The sequence below is a fragment of the Ovis canadensis genome, chromosome 2 (assembly GCF_042477335.2).
Source record: "Ovis canadensis isolate MfBH-ARS-UI-01 breed Bighorn chromosome 2, ARS-UI_OviCan_v2, whole genome shotgun sequence".
Taxonomy (NCBI): domain Eukaryota; kingdom Metazoa; phylum Chordata; class Mammalia; order Artiodactyla; family Bovidae; genus Ovis; species Ovis canadensis.
The window spans coordinates 60,589,051-60,602,059 of NC_091246.1; the positions used below are offsets into that span (position 1 = coordinate 60,589,051).

Sequence of the window (13,009 nt, forward strand, 5' to 3'; positions counted from 1 at the left end):
GTCTATTTGGTGGAAAAGACAACCTGGGTTCAAAGCTGAGGGCAAAATGGTACAAAGTACTCAATCTCCCTGAGACAGAAATGGCAAGAAACTCTCAGTGATTGGATTAGATACTTCTCCCAAGGTGCTTGTGTGTTTTTTTTTCAATTGAGGTATAGTTGATTTACAATGTTGTGTTTGTTTCACGTGTATAGCAAAGTGACTCATATGTGTTAGTCACGCTCAGTTGTGTCTGACTCTGCAATCTCATGGCTTGTCCATGGACTTCTCTAGGCAAGAATACTGGAGTTGGTTGCCATTCCATTCTCTGGGGGGACCTTCCCAACCAAGGGATAGAACTGGGTCTCCTGCACTGCAGGCAGATTCTTTACCATCTGAGCTACCAGGGAGGCCCAAGAGAAGGAAAATGTATATTCCTTATCAGATTCTTTCCTATTATAGATTATGATAAGATATTGAATATAGTTTGCTGTGCTTGCTATACAGTAGGTCCTTGTTGTTTATCTATTTCTTATATAGTAATAAGTATCTGTTAACCCAAATTCCTAATTTACCCCAACCCCCTTCCTTTCCTTTTTGGTAACCATAAATCTGTTTTCTATGCCTATTAGGCTGTCTCTGTTTTGAAAGTAAGTTCATTTGTATCATTTTTTAAGATTCCACACATAAATGATATCACTGGGAGGGATTGGGGGCAGGAGGAGAAGGGGACGACAAAGGATGAGATGGCTGGATGCATCACTGACTCGATGGACACGAGTCTGAGTGAACTCCGGGAGTTGGTGATGGACAGGGAGGCCTGGTGTGCTGCGATTCATGGGGTCGCAAACAGCTGGACACGACTGAGCGACTGAACTGAACTGACTGGTGATATTCTTCCTTCTCTGTCTGACTTCACTTAGTATGCTAATCTCTAGCTGCATCCATATTGCTGCAAATGGCATTATCTCACTCATTTTTAGTGCTAAGACTCCATTGTTTGTCTTTACCACATCTTTATCCATTCATCTTTTGATGGACAGTTGAATTGTTTCCATGTCTTGGCATTGTAAACAGTGCTGCTATGAACAGTGGGGTCCATGTATCTTTTCAAATAAGAGTTTCTGTCTTTTTTGGATATATCCCAGGAGGGGGATTGCTGGATCATATGCTAACTCTATTTTAGTTGTTTTTTGGAAACTGAGGTGCAGTTTATTTACAGTGTTGTGTTTGTTAGTTACTGCTGCTGGTGCTAAGTCACTTCCGTCGTATCCAACTCTGTGCAACCCCACAGACAGCAGCCCACCAGGCTCCTCTGTCCCTGGGATTCTCCAGGTAAGAGTACTGGAGTGGGTTGCCATTTCTTTCTCCTTATTAGTTACTACTGTATAGCAAATGATTCAATTTTACATTTATATTCAAATTATACATTCTTTTTTATATTCTTTTCATTATGGTTTATCATAGAATGTTGAATATAGTTTTGTACTATACAACAGGACCTTGTTTATCCACTTTATATGTAAAAGCTTACATCTGCTAACCCCAACCTCCAATTCCATCCCTTCCTCAAGCCCCTCCCCCTTGAAGACTACCAATCTGTTCTCTGTCTGTGATTCTATTTCTCTTTTACAGATATGTTCATTTGTGTCATATTTTAGATTCCACATATAAATGATATCACATAATATTTGTCTTTTTCTTTCTGACTTCATTCAGTATGATAATCTCTAGTTGCAGCCATGTTACTGCAAATGTTATTATTTCATCCTTTTTATGGCTGAGTAGTATTCCAGTATATATGTGTACCACATTTCTTTATCCCTTCATCTGTTTATGGGCATTTAGATTGTTTCCATGTCTTGGCTATTGTGAATAGTGCTTCTATGAACATAGAAGTGCATGTATCTTTTTGAGTTATAGTTTTGTGTGGATATATGCCCAGGAGTGAGATTGTTGGATCAAATGGTAATTCTATTTTTAGTTTTCTGAAGAATCTCCGTACTTGCTTCCACAGTGGCTGCACTAACTTACCTTCTCACCAACAGTGTAGAGGGTTCCCTTTTCCCCACACCCTCTCTAGCATTTGTTATCTGTAGACTTTTTAATGATGGCCATTCTGACTGGTGTGAGGTGGTACTTCATGGTAGTTTTGATTTGCATTTCTCTAGTAATTAGTGATGATAAGCATCTTTTCATATGCCTTTTGGCCATCTGTAGAAATGTTATTTTTAGTTTTTTAAGAAACCTTCATACTGTTCTCCCTAGTGGCTGCATCAGTTTACATTCCCACCAACAGTGTAGGAGTGTGCCCTTTTGAGAAATGAAATTTTATTCAAGTTGTTTTCATCTAGAATGAGGGTCAGCAAACTATGGCCTCCAGGCCAGATCTAGCTGGGCACCTATTTTTCTCCCTAGTTTTATTGGAACACAGCCATGCCCTTTCATTTGCATGTTCTATGGCTGTTTTTGTGCTACAGCACAGTTGAGTAGTTGTGACACAGACTGTATGACCTGCAAAATCTAACAAATTTAGTATTTGGACCTTGACAGAAATTTTGCTGACCCTAGCTCTGGAGAAGTCAAAGACTTAATTCCCCTGCCACACCCTAGGGATCAGCAAATATAACTGCTTGAGCAGCAGTTGAAAGAGTATCTCTTTGGTCTCCTGTTGTTCATATTTCTGGGGCCAGACTGTCCACACTGCTGAGTGACTAAGGGGAAGTAAAACCGAAGCAGTGAGGCCATTGCATTGCACTGCTGGGGAGAGGAATCCTTGTGAACAGGTCTCCTCTAGCGGGAGGGTAGCGTGGGGGAGGTATCTACAGACTCATTTGCACAAACCAGAAATCCCAGGTGGTGCTGAGCTGCTGGTGAGGAGGACGGGCAGGGTTTCTGGAGTCAGTGCTCAGACCCTGGACACTTACTTGGTCAATCTCCAGAAGCTGCTGACTGCATTTCTGAAGACAAACAGAAATTTCCATTTCTCTTCCTCTTCCTTTCACAAAAACCTCATCCTTATTTAGTATGCACCCCCGCCGACCTTCCCTCTACCTCAGGTTGCTCCTAATAGCATCAGAGAGGTATTTTTATCACTGTGAGAGAAAGCACTGTAAACTGTATACTGGCTGAACTTCACCTAATTATGTTTAGAGCAATTGCTCTTCTGTAATAATCACTATTGTAAGAATCACCCACATTTCTGAGTTATGTTTTTGTGTTTAAATTTTTAAAAAATTGCTTTATAATATTGTGTTTTTGCATTGTACTAGCTATCTAGAGGGGTGAGATATGGTGGGAAGAAGGCTTAAGAGGAAGGGGATATATGTATACATTTGTCTGAATTATGTTTTGAAGAAAGTTTAACTTGTTATGGAAGGTGATTTGTTGGTAGCGAATTTTGGTGGTCGAGTTCCATTATGTGATAAGACCTTGTGAGGAACACTTTGCTAGAGAGCAGGGCATCCTCACATCCCTAAATAAGGGTGTTTATTCAGTAGCTAATGATTCACCTCCACCACATGCTAGGCCCTTTGCCAATTACACATACTAAGCACTGGGAGAGCCTGCCCTCAGACCTCTGTGTGTAAGTGTGGAGGTGGGGAACAAGAGTGGTCATGAGTGTGGGAGGTAGGGCAGACAAGTTAGGAACAGATTGTTGTAAATCATGAAAAATATCCATTTGATGTGAGCTCATGGTACTGTGGAACTTGACCTAACTGTGCAGGTTGGGGATGAGCTCTGTGGCTGAGATGTCTAAGCTGAGTTGTCGATGACAAGCGAGGGCCCAATAGGGAATGGGCAATGGCCAAGGTGAGGTGTGTCTGAGGGGAGAGGAAGCTTGGGTGTATCCTGGGAAGCCAGGCCGTGAAGCCTGATGAGCCACACTCTGGAGCCAGGACCCTTCCCTTGAGGCAATGGGGATGTGAAAGGACTGAAACAAGGTTAGATTGAGAAGGTTGGATACTGAGCAATGTGGAGGGGGGTGGGGAGTGAAAACAGAAACAGGTTTCTGCTAGGAAAAAAATAAACTAAGATCGTAGCAGTGAAAGTAAAGAGGAGACGATGAGGCCAGTGTGTAAGACAGGATTGTCAGGATGGTCAACTGGACTGGGAAAAAATGGTAGAAAAAGAAGGAAAAGAATGAATGAATGCTCATTTGGGGGTTTGGGAGCTCAGGTGATCAGTAGGGACATTCACTGGGATGGGAAGATGTTAGCCGACTATTACCAGGTAATAAATTGTCTCAAAATTTACCTTAAAACAACAAACATTTATACTCGCATGGTTTCTGTATCAGGAATTAAAGAGCAGATTACATAGTGGTTCTGACTCAGGATCTCTTATGAAGTTGCTGTTGAGACATCAGTCATCTGAAGACTTGACTGGGGCTGGAGGACCTGCTTCTAAGGCGAGCCCCTCACATGGCTGTTGGCAGGAGGCCTCAGTTTCTGCCTGGATTTTTATAGGAAGCCTCAGTTCCTCACTACATGCTTGAGCATCCTCTGGGGCAGCAGGCTTCTCCCAGGGAGAGCAATCCAAGAGAGACCAAAGAGGAAGCAAGGCACATGCTTCTTGGGACCTAGTCTTAGAAGTCAGACACTGTCACTTCTACCTCATTCCATTCTTTAAAAGCAAGTCACTAAGTTCAGTCCATGCTTAAGGAAAGGAGGATTAGGCTCCAACTTCTGAGAGGAATGTCAGAGAATTCATGGACATTTTTTAAAACCTCCACAGGGAATGTAGGCTGTAGCAGACCTGTGTAAAAGAAAGCGCTGAATTCAGTCTTGTACATGTTGAATTCAAAATGCTTATGAGTCATCCAAGTTGTGAACTGTAGGTTGGCTTCAGAAACAAGCATATGCCCCTTCCCAATGTGAGATTACATCATTTAATTTAATCTTAACAACAAATACATTATTGATGTCTTAAGGTTTTAGAAAAAATGTGGGACTAATATATACCCTGCAGGCAAGAGGTAGAATTCTCCATGCAGCCCCGTTCACAGCCAAGGATCTAATTATTATCTGCAAAGCAAAGGGTTTAAATGATATTTAGGCTTTCCTTCTATCCCTCCTCAGTGTTCCTTAGATGGTAGTGCTCATAAGGCTACTACAAAGGATTTTATACAGAACGACATATGCTATCATTCAAGGGTCGTTTGGAGGACAAGTGATTTTTGCTACTTGCCTATTCTGAGAATTGAACTCTGAGTAAGGAGACTATATTATGCCTTTTCCCTCTGAGAATTGGAGAACAGATGGCTGTGGTTTGTGGGGTTTGCAAAATCCCTAGAGAAGGTAGTCACTGGGTGAGTGCCAAGTGCTTATCTTCCATTTCATTTGGTCTCCTTTCCCTGTTCTCCCTTCCTTATCTGCCCTCAGCTGACTGGCTTATAGGAGTCACCACACTTATGTGTTCTGGGGTGAGTGAGGTCCCATGGGGTAGCCAGTTGTTGGCAAGAACCTCATTTCAAGAGCTCAGACTCAGCTTCCTAAGCTCCCATCCTTTCCTGAGTATCAGCTTGATTAAGCTGTGTGTGATCCCCAGTGCAGCCTGTCTTACCCCCAGCTGAGTAATGTGATAAGAGCTCTGGAGCTTACAGAGTAGCATGTACCCTTACCTTAAATTGTGCTGCCCACTTTATCTGACTTCCCTGATAGTTCAGTTGGTAAAGAATCCATCTGCAATGGAGGGGACTCTGGTTTGATTCCTGGGTGGGGAAGATCCCCTGGAGAAGGGATAGGCTACCCACTTCAGTATTCCTGGGCTTCCCTTAGCTCTCAGTTGGTAAAGAATCTGCCTACAATGCGAGAGACCTGGGTTCGATCCCTGGGTTGGGAAGATCCCCTGGAGAAGGGAAAGGCTACCCACTCTAGTATTCTGGCATGGATAATTCCATGAACCATGTAGTCCATGGGGTCGCAGAGAGCTGGACACAACTGAACAACTTTCACTTCACTTCACTTTATCAGACAGGGATCCTAAAATGGCAACTCTCCAACCTTTGGTCTTTAAAGGGCTAATTTATGTATTTAACAAAGGCAGGCAAGCACCTGGTGAAAGGTTTTCTTCTTTTTCCATTTTATCTCCATGCCTAGAGAAAGCAACCTTACCAGTCAAGTGTGTCTTATTTGACTAGAAGGAAATCAGGAGAATTTTAGGAACTCTGTCACAAAAGAACTTTCTCTTTATGTAATCATTTCCCCAAATAAATAAGCATAACTATCCAGTATTTTTCTAAAGAACAATTAACATCCTTAGCCTGCTACCCCATTTCTATGGAGCTGTATTTCTTAATGGTCAGTCTTATAAAAATGATTATTCCCTGGAAACAGTGTTGTCTGCTGCTGAATGTGCACACCTGTCAGGAAACATGAGCATCTTGAAGTGCTGTGTGTGTGTGTCTTGGTTCACTGCTCATTTGCTGTTAAAAAGAACTTGATCTTGGACAGGGCTAATCCTACAACAATTAAATCCCCCCAGCTTCAGAAATGCTGGAAGGATATACAATGTAGAATGGGCTTACCTTTGTACCTGGTCTAAAGGCAAAAGGGTGGAATTAACGAGGTACCAAAGTTTTGCTTTGTGACTAGTCCTTTACTCTGGTGTCAGGACTGCCATGCTACAGCATGCTGGTTTCTTTATGAAGAAGTGTAAGTACCAGAAACAGAAAATCTGGTAACAGCAATTCTTCTAATTGAACCGGGATCCATTCTCAAATTGAAGAATTCCATTTATGTTGCTGGCCCCCACGTCGTGGTGTTTGTGATAAGATAGGTGCCCACGTTTAGCATAAACAGCATGAAGTTACCTAAGAGCATGGTTCTTTTTCTAACTTCCTGGATTGAGTTGAGCCCTTAGCTAATTCATTCATTTTCTTTTCTAATGTTTGAGTTCAAGGCTATTTGTTTTACTCTAGGAATTTCTTTAGCTACTTTCACGAGTTTTGATATGTCATACTTTATTGTTCAACAACTTACAAATGTGTTTTCCAGTTTCCAGTCTTTTTATGATTGATTTCTTTTATGTCATCCTGAAGTCAGAAAATAAAGCACATGCAGTCTAGTGGCTCAGATGGTAAAGAATCCGCCTGCAATGCAGGAGACCTGGGTTTGATCCCTAGGTCAGGAAGATCCCCTGGAGAACGGAATGGCTACCCACTCCAGGATTCTTGCCTGGAGAATTTCATGGGCAGAGGAGCCTGGTGGGCTATAGTTAATGGGGTCACAAAGAATTGGACATGACTGAGTGACTAACACTAACTAATATTGACTTTTGGTATTTTACATGACATTTTATACAATTTTCATGAGTTTAAAAAAATGTGTAATTTTCTTGAATGTAGATCTGTCCATTAGATTAAGCTGTGTTAGTACTTTGTTCAGATCTTCTGTATCTTTATGCATTTTTTCAGATTTATAAATTCTTGAGACATATTCAAGTTCACACCCATGAAATCAATTTCTCCTTATAATTTATATTTGACTTTTTTTGGCTTATGTTGTTAAAAGCATATTGACTCTGGATCAATATATCTTCTGAGAAATTCCTCCTTTTATCATAAAGTATTAACATTCTTAACCATTAATAATGCTTTTCTGCCCAAAGACTATTTTGTTTGTTACTAATTTTGTGACACTTGCTTCCTGTGGCTAATGTTTTTCTGATATTTCTTTTTATAACACTTTATCATCAACACTTCTGCATTATTATTTTTAGATGTTCCTTTTTTAAGCAGCATGGCTACTCAGGGTAAATGACATTACCTGCTATGACAGACAATGCCAAATCTCAGTGCTTTAACACCATGAAGATTTTAGTCCAGTTCAGTTCAGTTCAGTCGCTCAGTCGTGTCTGACTCTTTGCGACCCCATGAATCGCAGCATGCCAGGCCTCCCTGCCAATCACCAACTCCCGGAGTTCACTCAGACTCATGTCCATCGAGTTGGTGATGCCATCCAGCCATCTCATCCTCTGTTATCCCCTTCTCCTCCTGCCTCCAATCCCTCCCAGCATCAGAGTCTTTTCCAATGAGTCAACTCTTCGCATGAGGTGGCCAAAGTACTGGAGTTTCAGCTTTAGCATCAGTCCTTCCAAAGAACACCCAGGGCTGATCTCCTTTACAATGGACTGGTTGGATCTCCTTGCAGTCCAAGGGACTCTCAAGAGTCTTCTCCAACACCAAAGTTCAAAAGCATCAATTCTTCGGCACTCAGCTTTCTTCAGTCCAACTCTCACATCCATACATGACCACTGGAAAAACCATAGCCTTGACTAGACGGACCTTTGTTGGCAAAGTAATATCTCTGCTTTTGAATATGCTATCTAGGTTGGTCATAACGTTCCTTCCAAGGAGTAAGCGTCTTTTCATTTCATGGCTGCAATCACCATCTGCAGTGATTTTGGAGCCCCCCAAAATAAAGTCTGACACTGTTTCAACTGTTTCCCCATCTATTTCCCAGGAATTGATGGGACCAGATGCCATGATCTTCATTTTCTGAATGTTGAGCTTTAAGCCAGCTTTTTCACTCTCCTCTTTCACTTTCATCAAGAGGCTTTTTAGTTCCTCTTCACTTTTTGCCATAAGGGTGGTGTCATCTGCATATCTGAGGTTATTGATATTTCTCCCGGCAACCTTGATTCCAGCTTATGTTTCTTCCAGTCCAGTGTTTCTCATGATGTACTCTGCATAGAAGTTATATAAGCAGGGTCACAATATACAGCCTTGATGTACTCCTTTTCCTATTTGGAACCAGTCTGTTGTTCCATGTCCAGTTCTAACTGTTGCTTCCTCACCTGCGTACAGGTTTCTCAAGAGGCAGGTCAGGTGGTCTGGTATTCCCATCTCTTTCAGAATTTTCCACAGTTTATTGTGATCCACACACTCAAAGGCTTTGGCATAGTCAATAAAGCAGAAACAGATGTTTTTCTGGAACTCTCTTCCTTTTTCCATGATCCAGCAGATGTTGGCAATTTGATCTCTGGTTCCTCTGCCTTTTCTAAAACCAGCTTGAACATCTGCAAGTTCACAGTTCACATATTGCTAAAGCCTGGCTTGGACAATTTTGAGCATTACTTTACTAGCATGTGAGATGAGTGTAATTGTGCAGTAGTTTGAGCATTCTTTGGCTTTGCCTTCCTTTGGGACTGGAATGAAAACTGACCTTTTCCAGTCCTGTGGCCACTGATGAGTTTTCCAAATTTGCTGGCATATTGAGTGTAGCACTTTCACAGCATCATCTTTCAGGATTTGAAATAGCTCAACTGGAATTCCATCACCTCCACTAGCTTTGTTTGTAGTGATGCTTTCTAAGACCCACTTGACTTCACATTTCAGGATGTCTGGCTCTAGGTGATTATTATAATCTCTTTCATATTATTCATTTATTAAATGACTTTTATTGCTAGTTCTTCTGTTTATAGCATCTGCTGGCAATTTTTTCATAATGTTTTTCCCTAGTGTAATTTGCAGCTTAGGAGGTGTGGGTTGGGGGTGTTGGTGTGAGTTCATCTTTTAGAGGGTTTTTAACTTTCTCCTAAGTGGATTTCCAGTGAATCCTAGTTAGTGAAAGTAGCACTGCCAAGTGGTTTCATATTTGATTCTTCTGGAACCCTGGGAATCTAGGCTTTTAATGGTCCTAGATGAGTTTTAATTTTAATCTCTTGGCTTGGGTTTGCTACATCACTCAGGTAATATAAATCAGACACACTTGGCATACAAATAGCGTGTCTAATTCTCAGTGGTTGCTTTTTATTTTCCACCCAAGATTACAGGCAGACTATGCTTTCTGAGGCCAGAGGATAGAGTTTGTTCTCACTCTCTTTTCATTCAGAGGGCAGTTCTTTAGGGACCATGGCCTTATGTGGAAGTTCAGATCCAGGTCTTTCTTCTAGCACCTGGAGGTCCCTTCTCCTGTGGGGCCCTAAGGCCTATGTCCAGTCAAGAATGCTGCAGACTAACTTTCATCAGGTTTCTAGAATAACTGTTCATTTCTGGCACCTGGAATTTCCCTTGGTCTCTTTCAAGTTCGGAAATGTATGGATTACTTTTAGGGTGTTCTGTCTTACATAGCATTTCTTTGTATTTATAACAATAAATGACATTACACCTTGTCAGACACTTTCTAATCTCTTCTTTTTAGCAATAAAGTCTCACAGTGACAGCTCAAGGGTTTCTACCTTGAATTTAATAGCACTGTTTTATTTTGATTAAACTTATGCAACTATTTCTTTTAGGCAAGTGATTCTAAGTTTCCATGTATAGTGATATAAATCTTTCTTTCAGAGCAAACTTGAATAAAATAAGTCAATTTAAATAAAAGTATTAAGTAAATTGACAAGGGCTAGGTGACTGTGAAAAACCCATAAAGGTAGTATATTAATATTCAAGTTTATAGAATACTTGAAAGCATTTGATGCTCTTCTGAGCTTTGTCCTCATCTTTTAAAGTGTTCTTTTATGTTTTAGCAACCTAGACAGGAAGATGTGTACATCAGCCTGAGCCTGGGCTGAGAGTGTAGGAAATCAGGGCATAGTGTGAGTCAGATACTCCCTTCAAAACAAGCAGTAAAGATCGGTATAAACAGTAGTACTACTCAGAATGGGTTGGATTAGCAGTTTGAGAAACCCAACATCTCTGGGTAAGACAAAAAATTCTTTCTTGCTCATATATCCAGTGAGCTTTGTTTAGCAGAGGCTCTGCTCCTCATAGCCGTCGGGCTGAGCTCCTCCGTAGGCACCAAGGTGGGGAACAACGCGTGGCACCCATGCTTTCTCCTAATTCTTCTTCCCAGAAGTGAAACCTGCCACTTCGGCCACCATTTCATTTGTCAAAGGAAGTCACAATGCCCACCTTCATTTCAGAGGAGGACAGGGAATACACTTCTACCACGTGTGCAAAAAGTGGAGAGCCAGAACTGTTTGGTGAAGATCGGTGATGTTTATAAAACCACCCAGCAAACAAACAATTCCAGATCCATCCTCTAGATGGAGATGTGGAGCTAAGCATCTTTTGGTGAGGATGGCCACGGTAGAGTCAGTCTTGTGTTTACAGCTCCCCACAACCTGTTTGGTACCTCCGTGCTGTATACGGAAAACCCCAAATTAAGTAGTGACTGCCGATGGATACGGTAAAATACTTACCTTCACGATGGATTGATTAGTTACCCAACCGATCCCGAGAGGCGTCCGTTACTGATGTAAAACTCCGTGCTATTTCATTGCCAATTATTCTGTTTGGCTGCTTTATTTCTACAAATATTTATCGGCCTAATGTATGAATGTGGTAGTATTGACAATGGCTGCAACTTGGGTTTCTCCCAGGTTTGCCTCCGGGCTGTTCTGGTTCAGTGTTCCTTCTCTCTTTCCTGGGGTTTCCTGAAAAAGTCCGCATGGCTTTCTGTAATATCCGTGGGTTTGTGGGTCCCTCGCTTCTGATCACTGCGTGATCGCAGCTTCAGTTTCTTTCTTCCCTCAGGTATGTCACTTTTGGTTTTCTAGCACCTCCTTAATAGGGTCTCTGCTCTGTGTTGCAAAAAGACATTGAGAGACAAAGACTCTATTTACTAACTTCAGTGCATCCAGGGGCACTTACGGGAGATCTGTTTAGCACTGAAACTTACCCTTGCCTGGGCTAATACTCAAATTTTAGGAAACTTAATTATGTTTTGCCTAACCATGACACATACTTCAGTTAAATCACTGATCTTATATTATGTTTAAACTGGGGGGATATAATACCTTAAACTTAGTCAGTGCTTTATAATTTTCAGAGTACTTCCTTATTCTGTTTGTTCTCCACAGTCCCTGTAATGTTGGGTATTTATTATCTTCCTTTAAAATCACAAAGATAGTTAATTTTCTCAAGGTTAATCAGCTTGTCAGTACTAACAGTAGAACTATAACCCATAACTAGACCCTCATATGTAGGACTCTCAATTATTCTATGATGTTGCCCATAGCTTAGAAACATCAATAAAACCTGCAAAATTTTAAGGTGGGTACTATCTATTTTTAAACTTCGTATTGGGCCTATGGCCAGCACCCCTATGTGCCCTCTGAATCAAGTAGATAAGATGTCTCTTTCTTTTTTTTTTTTAAGGTTGACTCATAGGCAACTAGGGAAAATCATGTACGTGTGCATTTAGGGAAGTTCAAGTTCAGTAATTCAATCCAACACATATTTGTTGAGTGTTTATACCAGGTGCTGGAGATGTAATAGTGAAGAAGACAGACATGGTTTCTGTCCTCATGAAGCTTCAAGGCTAATGGAGAAAGCAGATACAACAGACAGCAAAAGGAACTTCAATAAAGGAGACAGCATTTTTTTCTTTCAATATTATTCTTAGGCATTGCACAGTCTCTTTTTTTTATTGGTGAGGGAAGGGAGACACAGAAAGATTAGATAACTTGCCATGTGACACAGTAAGGGATGGAGCTAAGATTTGAATGTAACTGCTCTCAGCAGAATTTCGCTGTGTCACAGGTCCTACAGGGTTGACGTCAAGGAGAACACACCCAGATGACAAGGCACCATTGTAGGGAGATCTGAAAAATTGCAGCAGTACAGGAAACCCAGACAACTATCCCTCTGGGTCCCAGGTCTTTCAAAACGGGAGCCCCTAGAAGGCCTTCTCTTTGCCCACCACTCCCCCCTTCACTGCTGGGCAGTTCAGTTTGCTGCCTCCCAGTGCTGTGTGTCTCTGGCAGGAGTTATCTTATTCCTGCCATTACATTATTGTCTATGGCTCACATGCTGACCCCTCGCTCTCTTCAACTAAGCTGCAGGACTCATTTCAGAGAACATACATGGCAGAAGCTATAGCAAGTGTATGGAGAAAGAAATTCCTTATGTTTTTGAAGAGGTCTGTAGGGTTGACAGGTAAGGAGGAAGGCATTTACTTCTTTCAGGAGCAGCTCTGAGTTGTTGGTAGCAGTCAATATTATTTTAACTCCATCATCTCATTTTCATGACAAGAATGAGGCTGGTCTATTTCAGTCTTCTGTATCCTTAGCACAGAGCAGACAC

At 41.4% G+C, this 13,009-nt stretch overlaps 1 protein-coding gene across 3 annotated transcripts in view; it reads left to right on the plus strand.

Moving 5' to 3' along the window:
- PRUNE2 (prune homolog 2 with BCH domain) overlaps positions 1–13,009 on the plus strand; it is a 291,389-nt gene that overhangs the window by 232,798 nt on the left and 45,582 nt on the right. The gene's annotated exons all lie outside the window — the stretch shown is intronic.